At 37.4% G+C, this 17,149-nt stretch overlaps 2 long non-coding RNA genes across 3 annotated transcripts in view; one reads left to right on the top strand and one right to left on the bottom strand.

Annotated features, from left to right (window-relative positions):
* The window catches only part of LOC308193457, a 228,476-nt gene that overhangs the window by 137,707 nt on the left and 73,620 nt on the right, over positions 1–17,149 (top strand). The window lies entirely within an intron of this gene.
* LOC308193463 overlaps positions 8,016–17,149 on the bottom strand; it is a 10,824-nt gene continuing 1,690 nt past the window's right edge. The window contains exons 1-3 of one of the 2 annotated variants that reach the window (XR_013949655.1): positions 16,228–17,149; positions 14,135–14,241; positions 8,016–9,497 (exon numbers count right to left, since the gene is read on the bottom strand). The exon at positions 16,228–17,149 is cut by the window's right edge and continues 1,690 nt beyond it. This is a non-coding gene — a long non-coding RNA (uncharacterized lncRNA). Of the gene's footprint in view, positions 9,498–10,372; positions 13,687–14,134; positions 14,242–16,227 lie in introns of those variants that run through there. The other variant, XR_013949656.1, reaches the window with a different exon arrangement.

Here is a 17,149-nt window from a genome sequence, read left to right as displayed (position 1 = left end):
GTCCTGTAGTTCTCAACAGGGTGCTTGCTAGATGATAGTTACAGATTCTGGAGCAAGGACATTCAACAGCTGAGCCTAGGGTAGAAAAGAAATTGAAAATAATGCTAGATAGGGTTGAATATACCAGGGTAATACATTGTACTGTGTGGTGTAATGTAAAAGATCATCTTGACATGCAAACAGAAAGGATTAAAAAGTATGTGGAAAGTTATATTCCTAGAAAGAGAAATGAAGGGCAGATCGCAAAATCAATGAAGTCATGCTATTGGAACATGTGAATTATTGATTCTGATTTAAAATGTACACAGGAATTCCTCTGAAAGTTTGATAAATATAATCCTGAAAAGTTGTGGGCAGATTATGAATACTAGCCACTGTGAAGGTCACGAACAGGAGCTTTTAGGTCAACAGAAATATTAGGCTCAAGCTGTCTGTCTTAATAACCTAACATATCCTGCTAACCATAGACTATTCATAAGTGGTTTGCAATATGCAAAGGTTTAGTGCTGTATGCACAGATATTTTAAGACCATTTGAACTATTAAGCAGTACATGATTTACTCTTTGCACAAGGCAGAATTTCTCATCCTAGGCTCTAAGCAACTTACCCTGGTTTCCTAATTTAACCACAAGGTCATCTTTTCTCTTGACCACAAAATTATTTTTCCGGTCTCATATGGGTATTTCAGGTCTTGTTCAATTATGGCTTAGATGCATGCTCACTGAAGTAAGCAGCTGGAGCAGTTTGATATTTTAGTTCCCATCAACCAGAGAATAACACCTCATTGACTCTGGCAGGAGAAACGAAGTATGAACCTTCATCAAACATTTCAGTAAAAAAAAAAAACAGAACTTAGTTTAAGCTAAGGTTCTGTGACCTTTAGTTTATGCTACCAGTTTTTGCACTGAAGCAGTTGAAGTTTGTTCAGACACTGCAACCTACAGCCAAAAGAAGTGGTCTACAGTGGGGAAAAAATCTTGCTACAGCCATTAGTGAAACAAACGCATGCCTACGCCCTATACCAGGTCACACACCCCTGCACATATATATGTGGGTTGTAGGCAGTCCAAATAAGTGACTGTTTTTCTTTCCTCTCCTCCCCTCTGGGCACAGAGAAGCAGCTTGCATTCAGCTCTTCCTGGTTGATCTAATGGAAGAAAGAAAGGATGTGAAGACTTGCCACTGTCTGCCATGGCCTGTAGATGTGGTGGAAACTGTTCATATCTTCTCCTAACACATTTCCCAAGCCATAGAGCAAACTAGGGCGCACAGTGTAGGTTCTGTGTGTCAGTCATAGAATCCAGCCATAATAGTTGCAATGCTTTCCACGCATAAATGTCGCCAGAGTAAAATATTAATGTGTGTTACTGTGAATGATCCAGAAATGTCATCCTGTAAGCTAAGAAAGTGGCTTCTCAGTTGCTTCCTGGCCATCTGCAACATTGGAACAATTGCTGTGCTACATAATACAGATGAAGTGTGCCTTTGTGATCTCTAACTCTAGGTTTTCTCAGCCGTGGAACAAATCTTGCAGAGTGCATTGCTGCCACAGAAATATTGCTGTGAAATGTCCTTTATTCCATAGCCATTAATGATGTAATATGATCTTTAAAAAAAACTGTTATGTTGTCTATGACTTCTCAAATTGAAAGCTTTTTCTTGGGTGTGTTCATTCCCTATGGTGCTACCATTTTCAGCCTGAGAAATTATGTAAATTCAGAATTTGTTAAAGGATTCTTCAGATATTTCAAAAGCACTTGATTTTAAAAACTGATGTTACCCAGCTCCTGAAAATGGATCTCCTTTGAGGTGACCCAGGTTGGAATACAAAATCACAGATCACTGCTGGTATTTTTGTCTCAGTCTAACCGTAGATGTACTGCTCAAAGCCAGTTACCAAAGAGGTCGAAGCCAACCTTCTTTCATGTGATGGAGGAGGTGTGGGAATGAAAGAGTCTTGCTGTTCCTGTGTAATAATGAAACAAGTGCTTCTGGCTATAACAGCCTTCATATGTGTGAAATGCCGAGTCATCTGTTAAAACACATACTGTTGCATAAAATTTGAGTTTAAAGTTGGCTTTTTCCTTAGGAATGGTGAATAGCCTCTGACTTGCCAATTGTTATTGAAGTTCCCACCCAGAAGTCCTTCTGTCTTGCATAGCAAGGACTGAAGAGGGGGACTGTAATCATACTCCCTTCTTCAGAGCAGTAAGTGGTGGGTGAAACAGAAGGAGAGAAAGAAGAGAGGGCAGTGTAGACCAGCTGTAGTTTTAGGTTGACCTTCATGGTATAGAAACGTATACTGTAGAGCATCTGGAAAATTGTCTGTGGATGGGTGTCCAAGCCAAAACAAAGTTATGTCCTATTCTTTGGACCCCACACACTCAAGCAAATCACTCAGCCACAGCATCCATTCCTTTCTTTCTGAAGGTGATGCCTTCCCTCACAGTGGCTCTGCGCTTGCCACTGGGCATTCCAGCCCTTCATCACATGCATAGTGAATAATCTCCTTCACAGTTTGGATGTGCACTTCTCACTCTTTCTCTTTTCTTTGCTTTGTCCCACAGGTTAGAAATCCCAAAAGAAGGCATGGGACGTTCCGAGACTGTTTGGTTTAGAAAGCAGCTGACATCATGTTTCCTTGTGCAAGAGAAAAAGTTTTCACAGCACATAGGTGTTGTTCCTATGATTGTCTTCAGGAAGATTCTCTGCAGAAGTGAGGAAGAAAGGTAGTTTTTTAGAAAACTAAAGCTGGTCAGGCATTTTACAAAAGAACTTGGGAGTCTTTTTCTGTGCATCAGCAAAAGGCCAAGAGAAATCAGGAAGTTTCAAAATCTGCCTCATTTCCTGCCAGCTCACCTTCCTTGCTGTATGTCATCCATGTGGCTAGCTGACAGGGAGCCAAGAGCCTGGTAGCACTGCCTGTTCAGCAGGGGGGCTCTCAGATCTGCACCAGCCTAGGCTGGGAAATAATGACCATTCTCCTCTCTGTTTATAAATAAATAAATAAGTAATCAATCGATCTAGTTTATCTTGCTTTTACAGGATTTAAATTCCCTTTCCTGATAAACTATTGTCTAATCTGCATATACATTTTTAGATATGCTGAAATAAAAAGTAATCTCCTATTTTCACCTATCTCCTTTTCCCAAAAGCTACCTCTTCCTCCACATATTTATCCTTTATCAAAGGTGGGACAGCATATCTGTCTTCTTTTTTTCCCTTCTCCTCAGTGCCAGTGCCAGCAAGTGCAAGATCCCCTCCACCCCTCAGATTCTCAGCAGGCAGTTGCACGAAGCATTAGGTGCACACACGTACTGTGCCCGTGACGTGCATTCAAAGTATTTTTAGAATTTAGTTAATAGGGACTCAGATAAAGCAGTTGCATTCCTGTGCTTATTTAGTTACGGGAAAAAATGGGGTCAATTCCATTTTCAGAGTGCTAAAGGCTTGAAGACTTTGTTTGTAAAAAGTCTCCTTATTTTACACCAAAAAGGTAGCAAGTTATTTTCAGTTATGTTGACTATTTATATCTGTTTATTTCATTAGTAGTGTTAGCATAGCTTTGTGAACAGTGTGGGTTCATCACTTGGATATAAAGATTGAGTTCAAATTCTTTTTAAAATATATTAATATTCTAGAGATAAATCAAATCAAAGAAAATTCCTCTTACAAACTATCTGGTTTTGGTAGCTTGTGCTTCAAAAACTTCTTGAAAAGAAGAATATATAATGCTAAAATATTCAAACAAAAATGGTACAAGATCTGAAAACATCCAGACATTAATCCACAATTGTTGTGTACCTTAAACAGTCCTCAGGTTACTCAGGCTACCTTGTCTCCAAGATACCTACTCCTCTTGATAAAATAATGTGTGACCAGATGCCCTGCCAAGTGCATATATTTTAATAATAAATAAACAAGTTCCCAGTAGCTCTCTTGCAGTCGGTGAGGGAACTAATTTCCAGCTGCTTGTTTTCTTCTAACAGATGAATAAATACATTCCCAGTACTATAATACCTTCAGCAAGAAAATGATTGTGCAGTAACTCAAGGCCAAGATACGCTCATCCTGCTGTTGTTTATCTGAAAGCAGGTGGGTTATTGCCCAGGTACGTCTCAAAAATTTTATAAGATCTTATGGGTGAGGGATATAATCCAAGAAAAATATCTCTCATGGGAAACTGTAACTGGGATTTTCCCTTTTGAATTATAATACAAGTAATATGAGGGTGAGCAATTTAATGGGACTGAATTGGAAACAGAAAATGAAATCCAGTGTATTAAGCTCACAGAAAATAGAAAAGACTTTAAAGGACAGAGTTCTGCGACAAAATTTTTTCTTGTCATCTCAAAGGGCATCATACTTCCTCAAAATAAACTTTCTGTTTATTAATAGTACTGTTCTTTGTGGTTTGGACCTTTACCTTTGCCAGTTTTCCAAACTGCATTGATATGTTTACTCCTTAATAGTTCTATAATCAGTCCTTACATGCTCTCTGATTACTACAGCAGTATTAGGCTTCATTTTCTCAACAAAATACTAAGAATGTAATCTCTCATCTTTACAGAAATTCTGTGTATAGTGTGCTCTCCTCTCTGCATTTGATAATAGAGCTGTGCAAATGTACATAGAATCATAGAACTGTCTGAGCTCAAAGGGATTTTAAAGATCATCTGATTCCAACCCCCCTGCCATGGGCAGGGACACCTTCCACTAGACCATGTTACTCAAAGCCCTGTCCAACCTAGCCTTGAACATCTCCAGGGATGGGACATCCACAGCTTCTCTGGGCAACCTGAGAACATTGCAGACTTTATAGTGTTCCTCTTATAATGCAATTCCCTAGATTTACAGTTTGTTCTTCAGTGGCATAGCTGAGACCTGATGTGGGTAGACAAATGTACAAGTCCTTCCAGTACTGCAGCTGATAACACAGCATACGTAATTCTGTTGTACCTGAATAAAAACTTTGCTGAAATCACAAAGCTCTGGCAATGGGGTATCCTTTGGTCTTCACTTGGCCATGATCCAGGCATTTCTTGCAAAGCTCTTTTCTGTGACTGCAGTTTCATTCAGTGAGAGGTGAAGGAACATGGTCATGCTGGACTCGGGAAAGAAAGTAAAAGGAAGTTTCTTAGCTGCTTATCTAGAGATCTGGGTTACTGATTTTTTCTTTTTATGCCTACAATGTGTGACAGCCACAAGTGAAAACCCCCTGCTAAACAAGCGTTATCAAGCTCTGGTGAGTCACATTTTCTTCTCACATATTGAGTGGGAGAGTACGCCTGATGGAAAGTGCTGCGTTCATGCTGGGGACTATCAAGCATGGCCAGACTGAGGGACAGAACATGGAAAATAATCATTCACCAAACAGCAGACTGCTAGAGACTTTCTAAATAATGTTGTTGCCACTAACCCTCCTTAGACAAAATTTCTTCCAGTCATTTCTTTTTGTCTTATTGTGACTTCCTTTTTGTATCTTTCCTACTATTTCACAGAATTACTGTTACCCTCCAGCCAGTCACTCATTACAACTAGGTTAAATGTGTCTGACCAAGACTTTGCGAAATCTGTCTTAATGTGTCTTAAAATACCTAAAGTGGATTCATCCTACTTTTAATGGTCAGGTATCTAATTTTAAGTAGTTGATGAGAAACAAGAAGCACTGGATGGCAATATGTCTCATCCTAAAGCTTCTGTCTGTAAATTATTGGGAATAATAACCTTTGAGAGTACCTATCTCTGTCCATCGACCACAGAGGGAGACAAGGTGAATAGTTTAGGCTTAAGCAGTTAATTGATAGATGTGTGAAGTTAAGTAAAATCTCACTTGTGGTGTTTGCATCAAGACTATCTAGTTTTTTAGGCCAATGTCTGCAAAATAAGCACCTGCCCTTAACATAATGAGTCAGATAGCCTTAATATAGGAATGAGGAAGCTAGTCATCCTATATATAGATGTATATATAGGCATACTGTGAAAAATCAACACTTCTGAAGAATGATTCATTAGGCTAAGTGTGTTTTCCTGCCTCCATTAATCGTAGGCCTTAAATGCTTTTGTAGACTTGCTCAGTGCATACTGATCAAGGAGCTGCCTTGAGATAGGCACTGTGAAAATCTAGATGCTGCTGTCCAGATCTACATTTCTAAACCTTCTTTTGAAGCAGCTTCACAAAAGGAAAAGAGAGCTCTAAGTTCTTTTTCAGCTTGAGCAGGTTTAAACACAGATCTAATGTCATAACCCTGTAACTGTTGCTCAAAAATGACAAAAGAGTGTCCTTCATCAGTAGGCCAAGCACTCTTTTGTCCATTTGCTTTCTCTCCTGGCTGGAAAATGGCACTCTGCAAGAGAAAGGTTAACAGTTGTGCAGCCCCAGTCTTCCCCATAGACTACTCATTCAGGACAATAGACTTTAGAAATATTGTGACCCAAGAGGTATGTATTGGTTGCTTTGTTAAGATTTGGTAAGTGATTAAAAACACTCACTGCCATCTGGTCTGAATTTGGCCTATAGGTCTTATGTTTTTAGAAAAAAATGACATGAAACATATGACAGACTCTTCAAACTGTGTTTTTTTCTACTTCAAATGGATAATTTACAAGAATCTTTCTTTAGTGTTCTTATGCCACCTCACAGTTCTTAAAATTATAGTGATAAATAAAAATGAATGAAGAAATCTGTTCTGATAAGTTCTTAGGGACAGATCACAGTGGCAGGAAATCAGTACTTCAGAAGATTTGGCCCGTAACAAAATTAAATATCTGATTCTTAATTCTGCTTTGTTTTTCCTGTTCGATATTAGAGGAACAGGTAAATAGGTAAGTAAAAGCCATTCACATATTTTATATGCCAGCAAAATGGACTGCAATACAGCATTACATAAATAAGTTTAAAACTAGACTTCCAGAATCATGGGAATAGGATACCACATAGTGGATCCATTATCAGACAGACTTACCTTGGGACGAGCATAGATGACAATTAACATGTTCAGCATTACTAGAATATGCAAATTGTGCTAGCCTTACGAAAAATGAGAACCTTTCAAAATATCTGAGTGGCATATCACCTTCCTATAACTTGTTGTGATACATGCAAATGTGTCTTTCATTTGGCAGGCTAATGAATGGCATCAGTTTCTCCCTAAATAATTTGATGATCTTGAACATGACAATTCACCTGCCACAGTGTGACTATAAAGCAAACAAGGTCAGGATGGAAATTATGAATCATTGGTTCCATCATTTGCAAGCCGACTCAAGTTGAAAACCAAATGCATTTAGCATTGACTCAGACTGGAGCTTCCTGACTCAGTGTGTGTACATGCAGCGAAAGGAAATCCTATTTAAAAGTAAACCTTCTAAAATGCAGATTAGTCTCAGCAAGATTTCCTGTGACAGAAAGATGGAAGTAGCTCTCTCAATTTTATTTTTACACTTATTTGTGGAAAGATTAGGGTGCCTTTCAGTGAAGGATAAAAAGTGATTTCAGGTTTAAACAACTGAATTGTTCATTGAGCTTCGTTGTTGTTGTTGTGGTTTCTTTTTTCATGTTTAGGGTAGGTAAATGGAAAGTGTGTCTCATTTTAACATGACAAAAGGGGGTGTCATTTTGAAGTACCTCTTCACATTCAAGGAACAAAATGTTAAGTATGTTTCTTCATTATCTACTAAAAATAAATATAACAGAGCACTTTTTACCAGACGGTGTTCCTCTTACTGAAAGATGCCTATAGATGATGAGATCAAACTCTAATATGTTTTAGATAAATCCTTTGACCTCCTTCTCACTCCTTTTAGAATGATAGTATGTATGTATATGTCAACCTTATCCACAAGAAAAAAATAATAATATAAAAACCTGTGGTAAAATATATGGGTCTTATCTGGCATATCATGTACTAGTAGGAAGGATATTATTGTAGAACTGCACAATATATTTTCAACAGTGTCATGAATTTTCCCAGGTGTTGCAAGTATTTGCATTCACCAGAAGCTCTTTATGAGTGAGCAGTCTTTTCCAGATAAATAAGCATATTTATAGTTGTAGGATCTAGGTTGGAATTCATAGCTGTCTGGTGAATCTGGATCTCCAGGGTTGTCAGCGCAACCCAGTAAGCATAAAAGCCTTTGACATATTCAGGTGCTTTTCTGAAGAGGGGACTTCTTAAATCACTAGAACTGTTCTGTATGTACATAATCTTATTACAGTTAATAGATAAATATGGCCAATATTTCCCATTACATTAAAAATCTAAATTTTATTGCCTTTCAGTAAAATATAGACACTAACAAACCTGAATGTCTTTTGAAACAGCTTTTCTCTGTCCTGAATTATTTGGGGTAAGATTCATCTCTCCTTACTTTAGCCACACGCAAGTCAAACAAAACATCTGAGACAGTTGTGTAGTTTCCCTTTATCATCTATAGGGAAAGACAGGCAATTTCCAAAGAGCAATGCTTCCCTCTTGTTTTAGATATCTATTTTAAGATGAGCTAAATCACACTCTAGAGGTGCTTGTCGCTCTCCACTGATGATAAAAAGAGCCTAGAGAATTCACTTAGATGCCTAACTATTAGATCACAAAAGATACTAAGACAAGTAAGACACTCTCTTAGACACTCAGGAACACTACCTTTATATTTTAAGCTCTTTTTCCTTACTACCAAATGATGCCATTTTAAAGAAACATCCAAATAAAATAAACTAGATGTTGAATAGACATGTAGATGGCTGTTGTTCATCTACAAAAACAATCAAATGAAAAGCCACCACTACCACCACCACCAACAAAACAACTCTAAGTCTTTAGAGTTCTTGAGTTTGGAAAGATAATGGTTTTGATCCAGTGCAATGCAGCTACCTCAAAATAATATGTTCATAGGAAGTATTGAGAAATCCAGCATTAAAAGACAGTAGAAATTGTTAATGTTTTTGTTCAATTCACTGAGGAGACAATTATGATCATGTTTTCACAAAAGATGAACTCGGCCTGGAGCAGACTTAGAGAAGGACTGTCAGGAGTAGTAAGGGAGTAGAGGGTCTGTCTGACAGGATGCTCAAGAGTTCGGCTTGTTTAGTGTAAGAAAAGAAAAGTTGAGAGGGAATGTATTTGCTATATAGGGGCAAGCAGAGATTCAGAAGAGCTATTTTAAGCTAAAGAACAATGCTGGCATTACAGAAGCCTAATATAAGCTGTTCACGAATAAATTGTTCTGGAAATTAAAACAGTCGGAACAATAATGTTTTAAAACAGCCTTCCAGTCAAAATAGAGGCAGAAACTTTAGCTGTTTTTCAGACAAAATCCAGTGCTTTGATGCATGGGACAATAAGACATGGAGCCTTGAACACCAGAGGAACAGACTCCATGTCCCAGCACAGACAACTCTCCAGAAGTTAGTGGTATCAAATCCTGCAGACAGTTCCAAGAATAAGAATATAACCAGAAGATCTTTCCTAGGCATCTGTTTCCACTGGAGGCCTTCAGTCTATACCACAAGACAAAAATATGATAAAGAGAAATATTATTAACCATCCAACTTATTTTTCTTATTGAATCAAAAAACTTATGTTAAACCCCAAAAGCATTACAAAATTAAAATTATTTCCTAACCAGCAAAGAAGTGAGATTCTGAAAGGATGCTGCTTAATTTCTAATTTGAAGTTGAAGATTTATGATTTTATTATATTGTATGGGTGCTTGTGATATCAGGGCTTGGATGTCATCACCCACGTTGTCTCTTCAGACCTGTGCTCCCATAGTTGAGTATGGTAAGATATTGATATCAGTCAATATTAGACTGATAGCTGGGGGGATTTTATTGCTCCACGTGTGAGAAGCCATGAACTAAAATGGATCTTCTAACTACATCTTTACTGGATGTCATTACTGATTCACAAGACAGAAATCTTTAGTTTCCAACCTCTCTTACACTCACGGTGTACCTTCTGAGAACAGTCTGTTCATTCACATGACTTCAGTTATACGTAGTATGTTGTGAGGATGAACCTAAACCGAAGTCTATATTACCAGATTTTGAGGGATTGCAATGACTGAAAGCATTCAGTTCAGGATCTCCCTTTACTATTTTTAATTCAGAGTCCTTTTTCCTACTGTTTGTGACCACTCATTCATTAATATAAACAAACAATATTCTGGAGACTTGCAAGAAACATCACCTGTCAGCACACTCCAGAAACATCCTGAAAGAAAGAACTGGAGCAATGCAGTTGGTTTTGTTTAAATTTTTTCCCACAGACATTTGTAACAACCCTGAGGCAAACAGTGCTGTGTAATAGCCAAGGGTACAGCTTGTGACAGACATACCCTGAAGTCTGAATGTGGCTAAAAGGTCTGATTTAAAATCTAACTGTGAGGGATGTGATATTGACAATAGGCTTCAATGATCAGTAGCAACTCCAATCTAATTTCTTGTTTACCCTGTCTGTCATGGGAGGTTGTGCACAAGATGATTATTTTTGAAGCCTGTTCCTTGACTGGGCTGGGTTTACTTGTTCATTACACTCAGGAAGCTTGAAGTCTTCCAATTTTCTTGAATATTCCTAATTTGTACTAATGCAGATACAGTGCAAGGGCTGAGGTCACAGCTACTCCCCCGAGAGGAGGCTGTCTCAACATGCATCAGCAAATTGTTCAGATACTTGTCAGCCTTTGACTAATATTTCAGCTATACTCTGGGGATCCTGTGTCACTTCTTTCCCTTCGGGGAAGCAGCAGTCAGGCTGACTAGCTGTAAAACCAGGTGCACTTCAATCGAACATGTTAACATCTAAGCATTGAAGCTGAACCACTTTATATGAGTCTGTTAAAAGTTTGCAGTCTATGTAATACAGATAAAAGACTGATTCTTTATATATGTACATATGTCAGTAAAAGTTATTCTTTTGAATGAGAAGAGAAATATTTTATATCAGCATCATCTTTCCTTAACAGCATTCTACCAGCAGCTACACTATTACTGCATAGTATTTCTGATCAGTATGTTTCTAGGAGTACAGTATTAGTAAATAGGCTGGGTCTGGGTAAATTTTAGTTTGGAGATAGAGGAATTGAGGAAAAAAAAAAGAAAAAAAAAAAAAGCAACTTAATCCTTTCCCTGAACATTGCACAAATATACAATAGTTTTGTGATCAATAGGGATCATGGGCTCTAGGTGGCAAAGACTTGTCTTTGAATTGAGGATTTCCAGGCCATGCAGGAGATTGAACAGAGGTCCACTGTTAAAACACACAGATATTGAAGCTAAATCTTTGCTCTCCTGAAGAACCTGGCCTTTGGGGCTGTGCTTGATGTGATTTAGTGAGGATCTGTTGCTGTTTTTAGCTTGATTTTCTCAGGAAACAAAAATATTCAACTATTGTTTTGTCTGTCAGTTCACTGTCCTCCTGAAACCCAAATATTTCCTTACCCTGTATCCAGAATAGCCCCAGCACTGTAGCCTCTTTCCCATTCAGATTTAAGGGGAGAAGTTATTGCAGTAAAGAGGTGTTTAGCTGGAGACAGAGGTATGCTTAGAGAACAAGGGACACAAACCTAGAGAAGCAAGTTTCACTCACTGCTTTGCTTACCAAATAACTTGTTCTTCTGAAGAAAATGAACTCACAAGTTTTTCCAAAACCTTGATGACTTTTGTTTGCTTAGCCTTGGATAGCCTATACTTACTCTCTTCCTTGAAATTTCTGGCAGAGATATATTAGGTATTTTTATATATAAACACAAGGGAGAGATAGGTTGGATGAGTTTACATACCTAGTGGAAAAACTTCCACTGAAGTAAACAAGTGGGGTTTGCTCTAAGGTGGTTTTGAAGATAAACTATACAAGGCGGAGAGCTTGGAATGGAGTACGTGCAGCTGTTCCAAATTTTTATTAGAATACAGCAAGCTGTTGTCCCTAGGAGCTGTCTTGTTATTAAAAGTCAGACCAGGTAAAGCAGAGAACAATTATATTATAATGTTTATTTTTTATGCTAAGTGAGTTAGGACATCAAGTACAGAATCACGTCTGTAAAATGCACAAAACTGTCTTCAGGTCTTACAGGAATTACAGTGTTAGCTGTGTCTTTTCAGCAAGGTTTTAATAACAGTGAAGATAATAGCTGCTGTTTATCTAGTATTTTTCATCTGTATGGCTTGAAGCATATTACAAAGGAAATATTATTGTCCCCCTTTTATAAATGGAGTATCTGAGCATTAGAGAGATCAACTGCTTAAGGTCATACACAGAAAGGGATTTTAACTAGTCACAAATGCTATTGCTAATATTTTGATAAGTTTAAGAAAAATGCTTTCTCTTTGAATAATCTGGATTTTTTAACTACTCTTACACTAACTATTCTATATATGTCATTGCCCCATTGCTGAAGAAAAGTAGATTGTGAGGCTGTGTTGTGTCAGATTTTTCCTAAGGAAAAACTTCGTGACACAGAATTGAGGGAATTTAGAAAATTCACAATGAACTCTGGAACGTTATTCACACTACATAGTCTGTACTCTCCTGACACAAGTAAATCTAAGGAAATCAGTGGTACCTTAGAGGAACAGTGAGTAACACAGTCTGTTTCTTTAAATGTATGTAAGGCTTTTTAATTTCAAGTAGGTGTCAAGACCAAGGAAGCAGCAACTCCAGATCTAGAAACCATAGGTAATATGCTAATTAATATGTCTTGTTGAGAAGAAGCAGCTTTGTTCTCTCAGTTAGGATTTCTGCCCTCTTGCTTTCAGCTCAGTCTTCGTTGGCAATCTGGGTCCTCTCCCTTGCAAAACCCTTTAGTTCAAAACCAGTTCGCAGACCACATGGGACTTGCATATTTTGTGTGTCAGTGGTGTTTTTGTCCCCAGAAAATACAAGTGTGAAATATCAACTATGGTAACTAAGAAGTCAATTTTTTTGGCAGTACCTAGAGTCGTGTAAGGAGAGATTTATCTAAGAAACATTTAAAATTTGGGCACTTAATTAAAGCTGGTTGAGTAGGCTCATTGAGTAGTAAAATGTGGAAAAAGCACTTTCAGAAAGTTGATTGTTCTATGCTAAAGAAAAAAAGAAAAGCACTTATGATAGGTGGAAAGCTCTCTTTCCATGCAATTTTATATAAATGACATAGGCAATTAACAAAAATGAAAGCCCAAGGTTTAGATGGCTAAAGTCAAGTAATATAAATTTCATCTATTGTGGTAAATCCTTCACTGCACTTGAGAAAACAACTTTAACTGTGTGTTCTTGCAGGTGTATAACTAGGCAAACTCCAGTAAATGCATGGGCATCTCTTTCTTTCTGTGTAACTACAGAGATACACCATTTCATGTATTTTTCTTATCAGTGCATTCAACATAATCTGACCAACGTATCATAGGAAAAAATGTATGATCTAAGAACAGTTATTTAATACCATTTCACATCCACATAAACAGAGGTTTTGTGGGGAAAAACACCTGATGGGGACATGCTAAGAGACTGTGTAAAAGTCCTGGTGACCAAAAGAGAATGAAAATTAGGAAGCATTCCGTTTTACTTTAAGTGCAGCAGCAGTACCAGCCACTCTGTGAGTCAGATACTAAACAACAAGCCCCTGAAGGAACAGAAAGCTACAAAGTCTGTACGTGATAATAATCCTGATGGAACAAAGCAAGCAGCATCCAAGAGAGGTGTTTCAGCCTCCTTGAGAGAGAGAGAGAAAGAGAAAGAAAATGTCATTTGTCACTACATACTGGGAAAAATGGAGAATAACAAATGCTGTAAACTCACCAAGAATACAGCTGAAAATTAGACTGTAACTGTCTGAGGAGTAATTTTCTGAAATAGTTTCTCAATAAAGTTAGTGAAAGGACATCAGTCTTTTGTATTTGGCCGTGAAGTTTGATCATTTTTAGTGTTAGCAGTGAACATTGCTTGATAACCATTGAAGCCCTTATTACCTCAGGCTCTTAGGGCAAAATTCACATGGACAGTAGGATTCTGCACTGTTTCACTGGAGTAAAAATAAATCTGTAACAATAAGTTGTGAAGCTCATACAGTAATTGTGTCATTCTTCTATAAGAAGTTACCATATGGAATTATGTAAATTATAGTTCTCAGGTTGTTAAAGAAAAACTGGATTCAACTTACTTCTCTGGAGATATGTTCACTTCATGAGCGACCAAGCAGTGGACTGCTGAGTATATAAATGGTATGAAAGCAAGGATTTGGGCTTTGGGGAGTTTTCTGCAACAGTTCTGTGGAAAATAAATAAATAAATAAATAAATAAATAATCACATTGGCAGAGGCTTGTAAATAAGGGATAAAGACTAGTCTTCCTGGTCAATGGTAAATTGAAGTAGTCTAGAAGACTTTGTTAACATTGATGATAATAACAGTAGTTTTATCAATAGAGTTGATAGAACTGTGTGCATTATAGACTCAGGTTGCAAATTTATTGAACTAGAGGAGAGATAAGGTAAAGAAATGACTTTGTTTTCCACATATTTATGCTAAAAATCTGGATGACAAGTAACAACAGAAAATTCTTGGAAAGTGTGGTGTACTTGGCAAAGCAGGTTATAGCAAGCATGTTTTATGTGACTGGAATTTTTAAATCTTTGACTGTAAGAGCTGAGGATAAAGTGGGAGAAAGCATGAAGATATAGACAATGTGTGCATATCCAGAACTCAATTCAATGTGACTTTGAATGCATTGGGCAACTTAGCTTAGGAGATGGTGATCATGGGAGGTGTACGGCAGGTTGAAGAATTAAAGCAGAAAATTAAGTCAACCATATCTTCTTGTCATGTATAGAATTTTTTTTTTTTTTTTTCCTGGGGGCGGGGAAGTGTTGGCTATAGGGCACAGGCATCACAATTTCTAGAAGTTATAGACTATGATTTCTTATACAAAAGGTCTGGTACCCAGCAGTGGCTTATTTTATTTGCCATTAAGTTGAACAAAGATAAATTATTTCCCTATAACAACAAGTAGGTGATTGCCTATAAAGCAGTGACTATTACCTGGTTATATTCAATAGGTAATTAAACAGAGGACAGTCCTAATCAGTTGCATACATGGTTCTTCTAAACAACTAATTTCCCGAAGCTGAGGGTAAGTATGAGTAATAGCGAGTGGGAGGGAAAAGCAAATAAAAACTGAGAGAACTTGAAGAGATTATTAGAAGCCAAAAAGCCACTGCTCCACAGTCAAGAAAGAAGAATTTGGCCAAGAGCCCACTGTATTTTTGTCATAGTATTACGGGGTAGTTGGTGAAATGGAAATTGTAATATTGTTAATAACTATTCAGAAATGCAGTTTCCAGAGCATACTAGATTCTCAGAAGATGTTGAAATACTCTGGTGTTCCAGTAGTGATCAGGGAAGTTACTAATCAAAGTTTTATTAAAAATAGGCCTTTAATAACAACTAGTCAACATTACTTTTATCCCAGAGTCATAGATGAGAGATCTCAGACAACTAGTCTCCTGGTGCTCCAGTATAGTTCTATTTCCTAAGAAAACAGTGATTATGTGATCATGCTGTCTGCCTATTGAGCTGCCGGTCTGCTGTCTGCTCTAACTCCTCATTTAAAAAATAAAAAATAAAAACAAATTGAACCCACTAGTCAATTTCAACTACATTTAAGAGACTGGTAAAAGATTCAAATATAAATAAGTTCCTAACACTTTCCAGAATACAAGTGCCATTTTAAAGTTTTAGTTCTAAACTTATTCAGAAAAAAAACAAAACAGAACAACAACAAAACAACAAAACAACTACAACTGTCTACATGGTGATTTGAAAGATAGTGTGTATCAACAAAATTACACTGTTTTTATTTTTATTTTTAAATAATTTGAAAAACAAACTATAACTGCATTTTAGTCAATAGCTACACTATCATCTGGTTCCTGCTATTATGGGAGTTATTGTCTTGCACAGAAGCAGGACGTCAATTCTATAAAGAAAACAAGAATATTGGATCTCTGGGTGACAAACTTGGTAAAAAAAAAAAAAAAAAAAAAGACATCTGCCTCATACAGCAATCAAAAAGCAGCTTTAGCTAACCAGTCCTCATGTTGGGGACTTCCAGATCCCAGTGAGATCTGGATTCAGCAGTATCTGGGACTGGAAACCTGCTGTTGCAAGCAGAAAGAATTCTTTTCAGCCTTGTGCAAGGCAACAATTCTATGACTGTATAAATTTAGTATTATAAAAAGGATTAATTCTTCCATACCTTTTTAAACATTTTTAGTATTTTGAGCCAGAAGAAACCAGCAATTCTGCTCTCTTGATCCCAGCAGAAAGCAATCACTTTAGGCTGGGCATTGCAGATCACAAATCAGTGGTGCACATTTCTGTTGTCTGCTCAGTTTCTTCAATCCAGATCTGCCAGTGTGACTGACGACGTTCAAATGACAAAGACCAGGATATAATTTTGGATTATGTTCTTGGTTTCAGCTGATCCATATTTGCATTTTTTCTCATACATGTGTAAATGATGTGGAACTGGCAGATTTCTCAAATGCAATGGCAAGAAAATGCAGTTTATATTGTACTACAGTGATCTGCAGTGGTCAGGGTGATGAGTGTGCAGTACAGGAAAGGAGCCACAGAGCCCTGCATGTTGTGGGAAGTTGTAGTTTTACTGAGAGAACAATTTGATGAAGAAAACAAACTTGTGTCGACACTTTCAGAGCAATAGGCCAAAAAGAATTGCTTTTACATAGGAAGTCTTCAAAAGACTTTTAAAAAGTATTCTTTTGTAGCATTTTTCCGTAACTTTTCATTAACAAGAATTTGAAGATAAAAATATATGTCTATTGTGAAACATTATAAAAAGGTCAGCAGCTGTAGCTGTGACTTGAATATGCATTGTCAGAAATTACTTACATACATATTCGTTTTTCATTCACAGACTGTTCTAGAAAGAGTGCTACAGTGCTTTACTGTGGGATTGCTAAAATGTTTCCTTTCATCGTCCTCTCCCATGAAATCATCCATGCATTTCGTCATCAGAACAGATTTGCACTCTCCGATCTCCAGAGGGGTGGGCTTGCCATCACACAATGTTCAGTTCTTTGTCTGAGGAAGCAGGCATTGCTCCATGTATGCGCCATGCATATGTTCTTGCACTCTAGGATGCCAGCAGGAAATCT

Source organism: Anser brachyrhynchus (genome assembly GCF_964034855.1).
Source record: "Anser brachyrhynchus genome assembly, chromosome: 3".
In the NCBI taxonomy this organism is placed as follows: domain Eukaryota; kingdom Metazoa; phylum Chordata; class Aves; order Anseriformes; family Anatidae; genus Anser; species Anser brachyrhynchus.
The sequence above is the reverse complement of the archived record's forward strand: the minus strand, read 5'-3'. Positions and strand labels throughout refer to the sequence as shown.